Raw genomic sequence first — 15488 nt, 5'->3', positions numbered from 1 at the left:
CAGGCATCGAAGGCCTAAAATAAAAAAATTGGGCTGGCTGTAGGCAATTTTAAATTGGTTCCAGGGGTACACGGGCAGCAGTGGTGTGGTCAGTGGAGGCCTAGTGGAAGGAGTGACCGCAGACAGGCATCGAAGGCCTAAAATAATAACACATGGCTGTAGGCAATTTTAAATTGGTTCCAGGGGTACACGGGCAGCAGTGGTGTGGTCAGTGGAGGCCTAGTGGAAGGAGTCACCGCAGACAGGCATCGAAGGCCTAAAATAATAACACATGGCTGTAGGCAATTTTAAATTGGTTCCAGGGGTACACGGGCAGCAGTGGTGTGGTCAGTGGAGGCCTAGTGGAAGGAGTGACCGCAGACAGGCATCGAAGGCCTGAAATAATAACACATGGCTGTAGGCAATTTTAAATTGGTTCCAGGGGTACACGGGCAGCAGTGGTGTGGTCAGTGGAGGCCTAGTGGAAGGAGTCACCGCAGACAGGCATCGAAGGCCTAAAATAATAACACATGGCTGTAGGCAATTTTAAATTGGTTCCAGGGGTACACGGGCAGCAGTGGTGTGGTCAGTGGAGGCCTAGTGGAAGGAGTCACCGCAGACAGGCATCGAAGGCCTAAAATAATAACACATGGCTGTAGGCAATTTTAAATTGGTTCCAGGGGTACACGGGCAGCAGTGGTGTGGTCAGTGGAGGCCTAGTGGAAGGAGTGACCGCAGACAGGCATCGAAGGCCTAAAATAATAACACATGGCTGTAGGCAATTTTAAATTGGTTCCAGGGGTACACGGGCAGCAGTGGTGTGGTCAGTGGAGGCCTAGTGGAAGGAGTGACCACAGACAGGCATCGAAGGCCTAACATAACAAAAATGTCAATACAATGGTATTGTCAGTGGCAGGCATTGAAGGATGTCAGCGCATAGACTAAACATTGGTGGAGCTGTGAGATAATTTTGCAAGTGGTAGAGCACTGTTTGAGCTGGGGTGGGGGGAAACTGTCTTGTGGCCGGCGGTACAGGCCCAGGGCCCCTCATATTACAACGGTGTGTCTGACGTTGGGTGCGCACCACCACCGCCAGAGACACTTTATTGTATTAGGAGGGACCCAGTGGCAGTGCCGTCGACCAAAAGCGGGCTCACCCACCTCTTCAGACAAACTGCACTCTCACGGGTGCTGTCGCCAAGTGTCGATACCACGGCCCCGTGTGGGGAGTTTGGCCATTTAGTGAGGTGTAAACATGTCGTATGCTGGACAATCAGGTGCAGAAAATTACGAGATTGGAAAAGGCATTCAGAATAGTCCACAGGCAAGACCTTTTCATAGGAAAGCTAGGTGTCAGCCGGGCAAGGTGGGGCAAAAGATTTCAAAATCCAGTTGTGGTTCATTTTAATGAAGGTTAGATCATCTACATTTTGGGTAGCCAGACGAGTCCTTTTTTCTGTTAGTATTGAACCTGCAGCACTGAATACTCTTTCTGATAGGACACTAGCTGCCGGGCAAGCAAGCTCCTGCAATGCATATTCTGCCAATTCTGGCCAGGTGTCTAATTTTGATGCCCAGTAATCAAATGGGAATGACGGTTGAGGGAGAACATCGATAAGGGATGAAAAATAGTTTGTAACCATACTGGACAAATGTTGTCTCCTGTCACTTTGAATTGATGCTGCAGTACCTGTCCTGTCTGCGGTCATAGCAAAATCACTCCACAACCTGGTCAGAAAACCCCTCTGGCCAACGCCACTTCTGATTTCTGCCCCTCTAACTCCTCTGGTCTGCTGGCCCCTGCAGCTCGTGTGAGAACGATCACGGGCGCTGTGTGCAGGGAATGCCAGAAGCAAACGGTCAACAAGAGTTGATTGTTTGGTTGCTAATATTAGTTCCAAGTTCTCATGTGGCATTATATTTTGCAATTTGCCTTTATAGCGAGGATCAAGGAGGCAGGCCAACCAGTAATCGTCATCATTCATCATTTTAGTTATGCGTGTGTCCCTTTTGAGGATACGTAAGGCATAATCCGCCATGTGGGCCAAAGTTCCAGTTCTCAAATCTGTGGTTGTGCTTGGTTGAGGGGCAGTTTCAGGCAAATCCACGTCACTTGTGTCCCTCAAAAAACCAGAACCCGGCCTTGCCGCGCCACCAATTTCCAGTGGCCCCGGAAAAGCTTCCTCATTAAAAATATAATCATCCCCATCATCCTCCTCGTCCTCCTCTTCGCCCGCTACCTCGTCCTGTACACTGCCCTGGCCAGACAATGGCTGACTGTCATCAAGGCAGCACGGTGGTGCAGTGGTTAGCACTGCAGCCTTGCAGCGCTGGGGTCCTGGGTTCTAATCCCACCCAGGACAACATCTGCAAAGAGTTTGTATGTTCTCTCCGTGTTTGCGTGGGTTTCCTCCGGGCACTCCGGTTTCCTCCCACATTCCAAAGACATACTGATAGGGATTCTAGATTGTGAGCCCCATCGGGGACAGTAATGATAATGTGTGCAAACTGTAAAGCGCTGCGGAATATGTTAGCGCTATATAAAAATAAAGATTATTATTATTATTAAGGCTTTCCTCTTCCTCAGCTGCAGACGCCTGATCCTTTATGTGCGTCAAACTTTGCATCAGCAGACGCATTAGGGGGATGCTCATGCTTATTATGGCATTGTCTGCACTAACCAGCCGTGTGCATTCCTCAAAACACTGAAGGACTTGACACATGTCTTGAATCTTCGACCACTGCACACCTGACAACTCCATGTCTGCCATCCTACTGCCTGCCCGTGTATGTGTATCCTCCCACAAAAACATAACAGCCCGCCTCTGTTCACACAGTCTCTGAAGCATGTGCAGTGTTGAGTTCCACCTTGTTGCAACGTCTATGATTAGGCGATGCTTGGGAAGGTTCAAAGAACGCTGATAGGTCTGCATACGGCTGGAGTGTACGGGCGAACGGCGGATATGTGAGCAAAGTCCACGCACTTTGAGGAGCAGGTCGGATAACCCCGGATAACTTTTCAGGAAGCACTGCACCACCAGGTTTAAGGTGTGAGCCAGGCAAGGAATGTGTTTCAGTTGGGAAAGGGAGATGGCAGCCATGAAATTCCTTCCGTTATCACTCACTACCTTGCCTGCCTCAAGATCTACAGTGCCCAGCCACGACTGCGTTTCTTTCTGCAAGAACTCGGACAGAACTTCCGCGGTGTGTCTGTTGTCGCCCAAACACTTCATAGCCAATACAGCCTGCTGACGTTTGCCAGTAGCTGCCCCATAATGGGAGACCTGGTGTGCAACAGTGGCAGCTGCGGATGGAGTGGTTGTGCGACTGCGGTCTGTGGACGAGCTCTCGCTTCTGCAGGAGGACGAAGAGGAGGAGGAGGGGGTGCGAACGGCTACAGCCAATTGTTTCCTAGACCGTGGGCTAGGCAGAACTGTCCCAAACTTGCTGTCCCCTGTGGACCCTGCATCCACCACATTTAACCAGTGTGCCGTGATGTACACGTAACGTCCCTGGCCATGCCTACTGGTCCATGCATCTGTTGTCAGGTGCACCTTTGTGCTCACAGATTGCCTGAGTGCATGGAAGATGCGCTCTTTAACATGCTGGTGGAGGGCTGGGATGGCTTTTCTGGAAAAAAAGTGTCGACTGGGTAGCTCGTAGCGTGGTACAGCGTAGTCCATCAGGGCTTTGAAAGCTTCGCTTTCAACTAACCGGTAGGGCATCATCTCTAACGAGATTAGTCTAGCTATGTGTGCGTTCAAACCCTGTGTACGCGGATGCGAGGCTAAGTACTTCCTTTTTCTAACCATAGTCTCATGTAGGGTGAGCTGGACTGGAGAGCTGCAGATCGCGGAACTAGCGGGGGTGCCGGTGGACATGGCAGACTGAGAGACGGTGGGAGATGGTATTGTTGCCACCGGTGCCCTAGATGCAGTGTTTCCTACTACGAAACTGGTGATTCCCTGACCCTGAAGGCTTTGGCCTGGCAAAGAAACCTGCACAGATACTGCAGGTGGTGCGGAAAATGGTGGCCCTACACTGCCGGAAGGGATGTTGCGTTGCTGACTAGCTTCATTGGCCGAGGGTGCTACAACCTTAAGGGACGTTTGGTAGTTAGTCCAGGCTTGCAAATGCATGGTGGTTAAATGTCTATGCATGCAACTTGTATTGAGACTTTTCAGATTCTGTCCTCTGCTTAAGGTAGTTGAACATTTTTGACAGATGACTTTGCGCTGATCAATTGGATGTTGTTTAAAAAAAATGCCAGACTGCACTCTTTCTAGCATCGGATACCTTTTCAGGCATTGCAGACTGAGCTTTAACCGGATGGCCACGCTGTCCTCCAACAGGTTTTAGCTTTGCCACGCGTTTTGGGCAAGATACGGGCCCGGCAGATGGAACCTGTTGCGATGTTGATGCCTGCTGCGGCCCCTCCTCCTCCGCTTCAGAACTGCTGCCGCCTGCACCCTGTTCCCCCAATGGCTGCCAATCGGGGTCAAGAACTGGGTCATCTATTATCTCTTCTTGTAGATCGTGTGCAACTTCGTCTGTGTCACCGTGGCGGTCGGTGGTATAGCGTTCGTGATGGGGCAACATAGTCTCATCAGGGTCTGATTCTTGATCAGCACCCTGCGATGGCAATGTTGTGGTCTGAGTCAAAGGACCAGGATAGTAGTCTGGCTGTGGCTGTGCATCAGTGCACTCCATGTCAGATTCAACTTGTAATGGGCATGGACTGTTAACTGCTTCACTTTCTAAGCCAGGGACGGTATGTGTAAAGAGCTCCATGGAGTAACCCGTTGTGTCGCCTGCTGCATTCTTCTCTGTTGTTGTTTTTGCTGAAGAGGACAAGGAAGCGACTTGTCCCTGACCGTGAACATCCACTAACGACGCGCTGCTTTGACATTTACCAGTTTCACGAGAGGAGGCAAAAGAGCTAGAGGCTGAGTCAGCAAGATAAGCCAAAACTTGCTCTTGCTGCTCCGGCTTTAAAAGCGGTTTTCCTACTCCCAGAAAAGGGAGCGTTCGAGGCCTTGTGTAGCCAGACGACGAACCTGGCTCCACAGCTCCAGACTTAGGTGCAATATTTTTTTTCCCACGACCAGCTGATGCTCCACCACTACCACTACCCTCATTACCAGCTGACAATGAACGCCCCCAGCCACGACCTCTTCCACCAGACTTCCTCATTGTTTTAAAAACGTTAACAAACGAACGGTATTTGTTGCTGTCAAACAACTTACACGGTGAGCTATAACTTCAGTATGATTTAGCTACCCCTTTACAGGTGGGTGAGACCACAACGAAAATCAGCCACAATGTTACACACTCTGTTGTTGTTGGCAACAAATGAGATGGCACACACGCAGGACTGTCACTGAAGCGCAAATGTAAATATTTATCTCCCACTGATTTGTGTTTGTTTTTTTTAAAAGGGAGACTTCAGAAAAAAAAAAATTTAAAAAAAATTATTTTTTACAGAAGAATTTATAAAACAAATAAAATGAAATGATTGTTTCAGGGAGAATTTAGAAAAAAAAAAAAAAAAAAAAAAGGCTTTGTAGGGCCCACTGAGTGAGAGAGGACGCACACAGGAGTCAGGAGTGGCACACAAGCCCAGAGGCCAATATTAATCTCCCACCGATTGATTTAGTTATTTTTTTTGGTAGATTTTGGAACCCAAATCAAGCAAAAAAATTAATAGGCTTTCTATGGCCCACAATTGGAGAGAGAGAGAGAGATGGCACACCCAGGAGTCAAGACTGGCACACAAGCAGAAAGGGCAATATTAATCTCCCACTGATTTGTTTTTTTTTTTTTTTTTTTTTCAGGGAGACTTTAGGAAAAAAAAAAATAGAATAAAATGATTTTTTCAGGAAGAATTTAGAAACCAAAGAAAATAAAATGATTTTTTCAGGGAGAATTTAGAAAACAAATAAAACAAAAAATAGGCTTTCTAGGGCCCACAATTGGGGAGAGAGAGAGAGATGGCACACCCAGGAGTCAAGACTGGCACACAAGCAGAAGGGGCAATATGAATCTCCCACAGATTTTTTTTTTTTTTTTTTTCAGGGAGACTTGAGAGAAAAAAAATACCAAGAAAAAGATTTTTTTCAGGAAAAATTTAGAAACCAAAGAAAATAAAATGATTGTTTCAGGGAGAATTTAGAAAACAAATAAAACAAAAAATAGGCTTTCTAGGGCCCACTGAGTGACAGATGACGCACACAGGAGTCAGGAGTGGCACACAAGCCCAGAGGCCAATATTAATCTCCCACTGATTGATTTAGTGATTTTTTTCAGGTAGATTTTGGAACCCAAATCAAGCAAAAAAATTAATAGGCTTTCTATGGCCCACAATTGGGGAGAGAGAGAGAGATGGCACACCCAGGAGTCAAGACTGGCACACAAGCAGAAGGGGCAATATGAATCTCCCACATATTTTTTTTTTTTTTTTTTTTCAGGGAGACTTGAGAGAAAAAAAAATACCAAAAAAATGATTTTTTTCAGGAATAATTTAGAAACCAAAGAAAATAAAATGATTGTTTCAGGGAGAATTTAGAAAACAAATAAAACAAAAAATAGGCTTTCTAGGGCCCACTGAGTGACAGATGACGCACACAGGAGTCAGGAGTGGCACACAAGCCCAGAGGCCAATATTAATCTCCCATTTTTTTTTTTCCAGGGAAAATTTATAAACCCAATAAAAAAAATAATAATAAATAGGCTTTCTATGGCCCACTATCTGAGATAGAGAGATGGCACGCTTAGGACTGGCACACAAGCCCAAAGCCCAATATTAATCTCCCACTGATTGATTTAATGATTTTTTCAGGTAGAATTTAGAACCCAAATCAAGCAAAAAAATTAATAGCCTTTCTATGGCCCACTGAGTGAGAGATGGCACACACAGGAGTAAGGAGTGGCACACAAGCCCTGAGGCCAATATTTTTCTCCCACTGATTGATTGATTGATTTTTTCAGGTAGAATTATGAACCCAAATCAACCCAAAAAATAAATAGGCTTTCTATGGCCCACTATTTGTGAGAGAGATGGCACGCTCAGGACTGGCACACAAGCCCAGAGGCCAATATTAATCTCCCACTTTTTTTTTTTTTCCAGGGAAAATTTATAAACCCAATAAAAAAAATAATAATAAATAGGCTTTCTATGGCCCACTATCTGAGAGAGAGAGATGGCACGCTTAGGACTGGCACACAAGCCCAAAGGCCAATACTAATCTCCCACTGATTGATTGATTGATTTTTTAAGGTAGAATTATGAACCCAAATCAACCAAAAAAATAAATAGGCTTTCTATGGCCCACTATTTGTGAGAGAGATGGCACGCTCAGGACTGGCACACAAGCCCAGAGGCCAATATTAATCTCCCACTTTTTTTTTTTTCCAGGGAAAATTTATAAACCCAATAAAATAATAAAAAAATAGGCTTTCTATGGCCCACTATCTGAGAGAGAGAGAGATGGCACGCTTAGGACTGGCACACAAGCCCAAAGGCCAATATTAATCTCCCACTGATTGATTTATTGATTTTTTCAGGTAGAATTTAGAACCCAAATCAAGCAAAAAAATTAATAGGCTTTCTATGGCCCACTGAGTGAGAGATGGCACACACAGGAGTAAGGAGTGGCACACAAGCCCTGAGGCCAATATTTTTCTCCCACTGATTGATGTTGTGATTTTTTCTGGTAGATTTTGGAACCCAAATCAAGCAAAAAAATAAATAGGCTTTCTATAGCCCACTGAGTGAGAGATGACACAGACACAGATGGCACTCTAGCAGAAATGTCAATCTTAATCTCCCACCAACAAAAAAAAAAAAAAAAAAGGAACTGTCCTTCAATTACTATCTCCCTGCAGTAATCTCAGCCAGGTATGGCAGGCAGCAATAAGGAGTGGACTGATGCACAAATTAAATAAAAAGTGTGGACAAACAAACAAGATAGCTGTGCAGAAAGGAAGGAACAAGAGGATTTGTGCTTTGAAAAAAGCAGTTGGTTTGCACAGCGGCGTACACACAGCAATGCAGCTATCAGGGAGCCTTCTAGGGCAGCCCAATGAGCTACAGCGCTGAGGAAAAAAAAAAAAAAAAAGGAGCTTCCACTGTCCCTGCACACCGAAGGTGGTGTTGGGCAGTGGAAATCGCTACAGCACAAGCGGTTTTGTGGTTAATGGACCCTGCCTAACGCTATCCCTGCTTCTGACGAAGCGGCAGCAACCTCTCCCTAAGCTCAGATCAGCAGCAGTAACATGGCGGTTGGCGGGAACTCCCCTTTATAGCCCCTGTGACGCCGCAGACAGCAAGCCAATCACTGCAATGCCCTTCTCTAAGATGGTGGGGACCAGGACCTATGTCATCACGCTGCCCACACTCTGCGTTTACCTTCATTGGCTGAGAAATGGCGCTTTTCGCGTCATTGAAACGCGACTTTGGCGCGAAAGTCGCGTACCGCATGGCCGACCACGCACAGGGGTCGGATCGGGTTTCATGAAACTCGACTTCGCCAAAAGTCGTCGACTTTTGAAAATGTTCGACCCGTTTCGCTCAACCCTACTCCTCAACATTGAAATAGCAACACCAAGATGGTGGAATTTTGAAAATCACAGGATCGATAAACATGTTAATGATATGCAAATTATGGAAAAATGGAAATACATTTTTCAAAACATCTTGATTCATTTAGTTTTGAATATGATTGCCACCCACAGAAATACACACTAGCATTCTATAAATGAGGTTATTAATGATTGTATTAGAGGTATGAGAAATGTTCTGCCATGCTTTTTTCCTCTTTCCTGTTCTAAGTCCCGCCGATCTGTGCATCATGGCAGGGCCAATCATTTTAATGACCTTCCCACATGCTTGTTTTACCTACATTTTCACTCCCCTCTTTGATTGACAGCTCTGGCTTCAAAGATTGACAGCTCTAGCTTCATAGAGCCAGGGAAGGGTGGAGATATATGGAAACAAAGCAGGTGGGAAGGTGTCGTTATTGACTGGCCCCACCATTAAGCACCAGGCCTCTGTACTTGGTTTGAACAGTCATTTTGTACTGACAGAGTCCCTTTAGTGGTCCTTAAGGAATTATTCTACTTCTTCTCAGAAATCCCATTCCAAGTCATATAGACTTATTTATCATAGGCTCAGCATTTTTTTCTTCTCTCTTGCTCTCAGAAAAGGCAGCATAAGTCAAGGGACTCCTTTAATATTTTACTCTGTCTAAGCGTACACATATATATAAATACATCTTAGATTTTGCACAAAAATCTGAAAGTTTTTTAAAAGTCGATTTGATCTTCCATAGCCAAAAGACACCTACTGTACCAACTCTGTAACTCCACTTCTCCTGCTCTGATTATGATAAAACACTTCTTTAAAATACTACGTACTGTATCTCAAGAATAACCCAATGTTGAATTTTTGTCAGGCTTGAGATCTATGTATTCCACAAATACAGTTGGTTGAGGCATTTGGTTTGTTATTGGAGATAGTTGGTTATATCCTAACCTCTTCATGACCCAGCCTATTTTGACCTTAATGACCTGGCCGTTTTTTGCAATTCTGACCAGTGTCCCTTTATGAGGTAATAATTCAGGAACGCTTCAACGGATCCTCGCGGTTCTGAGAATGTTTTTTCGTAACATATTGGGCTTCACATTAGTGGTAAATTTAGGTAGATAATTTTTGCGTTTATTTGTGGAAAAAAATGGAAATTTGGCTAAAATTTCGAAAATTTTGCAATTTTCAAATTTTGAATTTTTATTCTGTTAAACGAGAGAGTTATGTGACACAAAATAATTAATAAATAACATTATGCACATGTCTACTTTACATCAGCACAATTTTGGAAACCACATTTTTTTTTGCTAGGAAGTTATAAGGGTTAAAATTTGACCAGCGATTTCTCATTTTTACAACGAAATTTACAAAACCATTTTTTTTTAGGGACCACCTCACATTTGAAGTCAGTTTGAGGGGTCTATATGGCTGAAAATACCCCAAAGTGACACCATTCTAAAAACTGCACCACTGAAGATGCTCAAAACCACATTCAAGAAGTTTATTAACCCTTCAGGTGCTTCACAGCAGCAGAAGCAACATGGAAGGAAAAAATGAACATTTAACTTTTTAGTCACAAAAATGGATTTTAGCAACAATTTTTTTATTTTCCCAAGGGTAAAAAGAGAAACTGGACATCAAAAGTTATTGAACAATTTGTCCTGAGTACGCTGATACCCCATATGTGGGGGGAACCACTGTTTGGGCACACGACAGGGCTCGGAAGGGAAGAGGAGCGCCATTTCATTTTTTACAATGAAAAATTGGCTCCAATCTTTAGCGGACACCATGTCGCGTTTGGAGAGCCCCCGTGCGCCCAAACATTGGAGCTTCCCACCCCATTTTGGAACCTAGACCCCCCAAGGAACTTATCTAGATGCATAGTGAGCACTTTGGACCCCCAGGTGCTTCACTAATTGATCTGTAAAAATGAAAAAGTACTTTTTTTTCACAAATTTTTTTTTTACTTTTAGCCTCAATTTGTTCATTTCCACATGGGCAACAGGATAAAATGGATACTGAATTTTATTGGGCAAATTCTCCTGAGTACACTGATACCTCATATGTGGAGGTAAACCACTGTTTGGGCACACGGCAAGGCTCGGAAGGGAAGGAGTGCCATTTGACTTTTGAATGAAAAATTAGCTCCAATCATTAGCGGACACCATGTTGCATTTGGAGAGCCCCTGTGTGCCTAAACATTGGAGCTCCCCCACATTTGACCCCATTTTGGAAACTAGACCCCCAAGGAACTTATCTAGATGCATATTGAGCACTTTGAACCCCCAGGTGCTTCACAAATTGATCCGTAAAAGTGAAAAAGTAATTTTTTTTCACGAAATATTTCTTTAAGCCTCAATTTGTTCATTTCCACATGGGCAACAAGATAAAATGGATCATAAAATTTATTGGGCAATTTCTTCTGAGTACACTGATACCTTACATGTAGGGGTAAACCACTGTTTCGGCACACGGCAGGGCTCAGAAGGGAAGGAGCGTCATTTGACTTTTTGAATGAAAAATTAGCTCCAATCGTTAGCGGACAACATGTCGCGTTTAGAGAGCCCCTGTGTGCCTAAACATTGGAGCTCCCCCACATGTGACCCCATTTTGGAAACTAGACCTCCCATGGAACTAATCTAGATGTGCGGTGACCACTTTAAACCCCCAAGTGCTTCACAGAAGTTTATAACGCAGAGCCGTGAAAATAAAAAATAATTTTTCTTTCCTCAAAAATTATATTTAGCCCACCATTTTTTTATTTTCACTAGAGTAACAGGAGAAATTGGACCGCAAAAGTTGTTGTCCAATTTGTCCTGAGTACGCTGATACCCCATATGTGGGGGGGAACCACTGTTTGGGCACACGTCGGGGCTCGGAAGGGAAGTAGTGACGTTTTGGAATGCAGACTTTGATGGAATGGTCTGCGGGCATCATGTTACGTTTGCAGAGCCCCTGATGTGCCTAAACAGAAAAAAAACACAAGTGACCCAATTTTGGAAACTAGACCCCCCAAGGAACTTATCTAGATATGTGGTGAGCACTTTAAACCCCCAAGTGCTTCACAGAAGTTTACAACGCAGAGCCGTGAAAATGAAAAATCATTTTTCTTTCCTCAAAAATGATGTTTTAGCAAGCAATTTTTTATTTTCACAAGGGAAACAGGAGAAATTGGACCCCAATAGTTGTTGCCCAGTTTCTCCTGAGTATGCTGGTACCCCATATGTGGGGGTAAACCACTGTTTGGGCACACGTCGGGGCTTGGAAGAGAGGGATCACCATTTGACTTTTTGAACGCAAGATTGGCTGGAATCAATGGTGGCGCCATGTTGCGTTTGAAGACCCCTGATGTGCCTAAACAGTGGAAACCCCTCAATTCTAACTCCAACACTAACCCCAACACACCCCTAACCCTAATCCCAACTCTAGCCACAATTCTAATCACAACCCTAACCTCAACACACCCCTAACCACAACCCTAACCCCAACACACCCCTAACCCTAATCCCAATCCTAATCCTAATCCTAACCCCAACCCTAACCACCTAACCACAACCCTAACCCCCACACACCCCTAACCATAACCCTAACCACAAGCCTAATCTTAACCCTATTTCCAACCATCGCCCTAATTCCAACCCTAACTCTAATTCCAACCCTAACCCTAAGGCCATGTGCCCACTTTGTGGATTCGTGTGAGATTTTTCCGCACTATTTTTGAAAAATCCGCAGGTAAAAGGCACTGCATTTTGCCTGCGGATTTACCATGGATTTCCAGTGTTTTTTGTGCGGATTTCACCTGCGGATTCCTATTGAGGAACAGGTGTAAAACGCTGCTGAATCTGCACAAAGAATTGACATGCTGCAGAAAATACAACGCAGCATTTCCGCACGGTATTTTTCGCACGATGGGCACAGCGGATTTGGTTTTCCATAGGTTTACATGGTACTGTAAACCTGATGGAAAACTGGTACGAATACGCAGTGGCCAATCCGCTGTGGATCCACAGTCAAATCCGCACCATGTGCACATAGCCTAATTCTAAGGGTATGTGCACACACTGCGGAAAACGCTGCGGATCCTCAGCATTTCCGCAGTGTTTCTGCAGCTGTGGGTCTACAGCAGTTTCCCATGAGTTTACAGTTCAATGTAAACCTATGGGAAACAAAAATCGCTGTGCACATGCTGCGGAAAAAACTGTGCGGAAATGCAGCGATTTACATTCTGCAGCATGTCACTTCTTTCTGCGGATTCCGCAGCGGTTTCTGCACCAATAGAAAACCGCAGTTGTAAAACCCAGTGAAATCTGCAGAAAAAATGCCAAAAAAACGGTTTTGCACTGCGGATTTATCAAATCCGCTGCGGAAAAATCCGCAGAGGACCAGAATACGTGTGCACATAACCTTACCCTAGCCCTAACCCTAACCCTAATCCTAGTTCTAACCCTAACCCTAGTTCTAACCCTAACCATAGTGGAAAAATAAAAGTAAACATATTTTCTTTATTTTATTATTCTTCTTACCTATGGGGGTATTAAAGGGGGGGTTCATTTAGTATTTTTTTTTATTTTGATCACTGTGGTTTTATCACAGTGATCAAAATGTACATGGAACGAATCTGCTGGCTGGCAAATTCGGCGGGCACACTGCGCTTGCGCCCGCCATTTTGGAAGATGGCGGCGCCCATGGAGAAGACGGACGGACACGGGAGGCTCGGGTAAGTATGAGGGGGTGGGGGGAGCACCGGGGGGTGGATCGGAGCACAGGGGGGTTGATCAGAGCATGGGGGGAGCAGACAGGAGGATGGGGGAGCGGACAGGAGGACTGAGGGGAGCGGACCACAGCATGGAGGACTGGGGAAGAGATCGGTGGCGATGGCGGGGGGCAGATCAGGGTTTCCAGCCATGGCCGATGATATTGCAGCATCGGCCATGGCTGGGTTATAATATTTCACCACTTTTCACAGGTGAAATATTACAAATTGCTCTGATTGGCTGTTGCACTTTCAACAGCTAATCAGAGTGATCGTAGCCACGTGGGGGCAAATCCACCCCCCCGGGCTAAAGTACCACTCCCCCTGTCCCTGCAGATCAGGTGAAATTGGAGTTAACCCTTTCACCCGATCTGCAGGGACGCGATCCCTCCATGACGCCACCTAGGCGTCACAGGTTGGATTGGCACCGACTTTCATGACGCCTACGTGGCATCACATTTTGGGAAGGGGTTAATCCCTAAGTATTATGTGTAGGAGTTCTAATTGGAAAAGATAACTTATTATTTTCAGTCAATGGGATTTGTCTCAAGTGGTAATTAGCATGTACAGTTACCATTAAAATTATTTAACCATCATTGTAAATTAGGTTTACTAGCAAAATTTGCAAACTTTCTGCTGTTTGTAATAAATCAGACAAGAATAATTAAAATATCTCATCACAATTAATATAACAAGTATTTAATCAAATTCAACACAAAATGCCACTTTTATTGACTACTGTAGTTCTGAATTACGGTATTCAGCCCGTTCATTACAAATGTCTGTAATACTTAGTAGAGCACCTTTTGGCTTTTGTGACCTGCTAAAAATGAGATGTATTGCCAGATACCAGCTTTTTGGCAGTGCTCTTGAGGAATATTAGCCAATTTTTTGTGTTCACTTGTTCACTCATTTTTTTTTAAGCTGTGTGCTGCAGCCATCTTCTTCAAATTCCATCTGCGTTTTTGAGCTCAAGTAAGGCGACTGCTCTAGAATCTTTTAATGAGATCAAAATTTGGTGAACTTTGAGGATTGCTTGGGTTATTATCCTGCTTGATTGTCCTATGAAACCCAAACTTCCTCACATTAAGCATGAAGTTTTCTATTAGGATTTTCTGATATACTGTATAACTGAATTAATTTCACCTGCCAGATACTGCAGGTTTCCAAGGATAAAGTAGGCAAAGCAGCTCCAGAACACGACCGAACAACAACTTCCATACTTCACTGTAGGCATTACTGAGTCACCGCCATGCCTCACTGTAAGCAAGGTATTTATTTATCAGTATGTTTCCTCTTCCAGACATAACTCTGATCCATAGGCCCCAAAAGTCACACTTTTATTTCATCACTCAACGGAACAGAACTGCAAAACTTCTTTTATATTAATTGTGTTGAAATATTTAAATTATTCTTGTTTCATTACTTTATTGCAAGCTGCAAAAAGTTTTTACATTTTTATATTAAATCTAATTCGCAATGAGGAATTAAACAATTTTGACTGCAACTCTACATGCTTACATTACTAATTGATTCAAACCCTATTGACTGAAAAAGAATAAATCACCTTTATCAATTAGGACGCCTATGCATAATACTGAGGGAATGAAATGTGATCGTGTTATCTCCAATAACAAACCAAATGCCTCAAGTCACCTCAGCCCACAGTCTAGAATTTAGTTCTGGTTCAACTAAAAGCAATCCAAATAACTTTATGTTACAGTATTACTCTGTGATGCTTCTTAGAATAAGGAATTTATAAAAAGATTGGTCTTTTAGACCCTGGTGATAATTGGAGGGTATAAAAATGATATAAAACAATGTCATATTATATGATTTACTTGGCAGTAGAAGTGACATATTTACATTCTTAGAAATTGCAAGAAACAGTATATTGAATTTTACAATAGGATTTTACATTAATGTTTTATTATGTGGACCTTATTACCAGGATCCTGAGTGAACAGGAGAACAAAAGTGTAGTGAGTGTGCCACACTCTGTTTCTTGTTCTGTTGATTACAGGATCCAATTACACATTGAAGGAGTTGTCCAGTGTCTTAAAATATTTTAGCAAAATACTTCAGTAGTATAAGATAAGAATGAGTAAAGGTACCGTCACACTAGACGATATCGCTAGCGATCCGTGACGTTGCAGCGTCCTCGCTAGCGAT

The sequence above is a fragment of the Ranitomeya imitator genome, chromosome 3 (assembly GCF_032444005.1).
Source record: "Ranitomeya imitator isolate aRanImi1 chromosome 3, aRanImi1.pri, whole genome shotgun sequence".
NCBI lineage: Eukaryota > Metazoa > Chordata > Amphibia > Anura > Dendrobatidae > Ranitomeya > Ranitomeya imitator.
Note: the sequence above shows the minus strand (reverse complement) of the source record.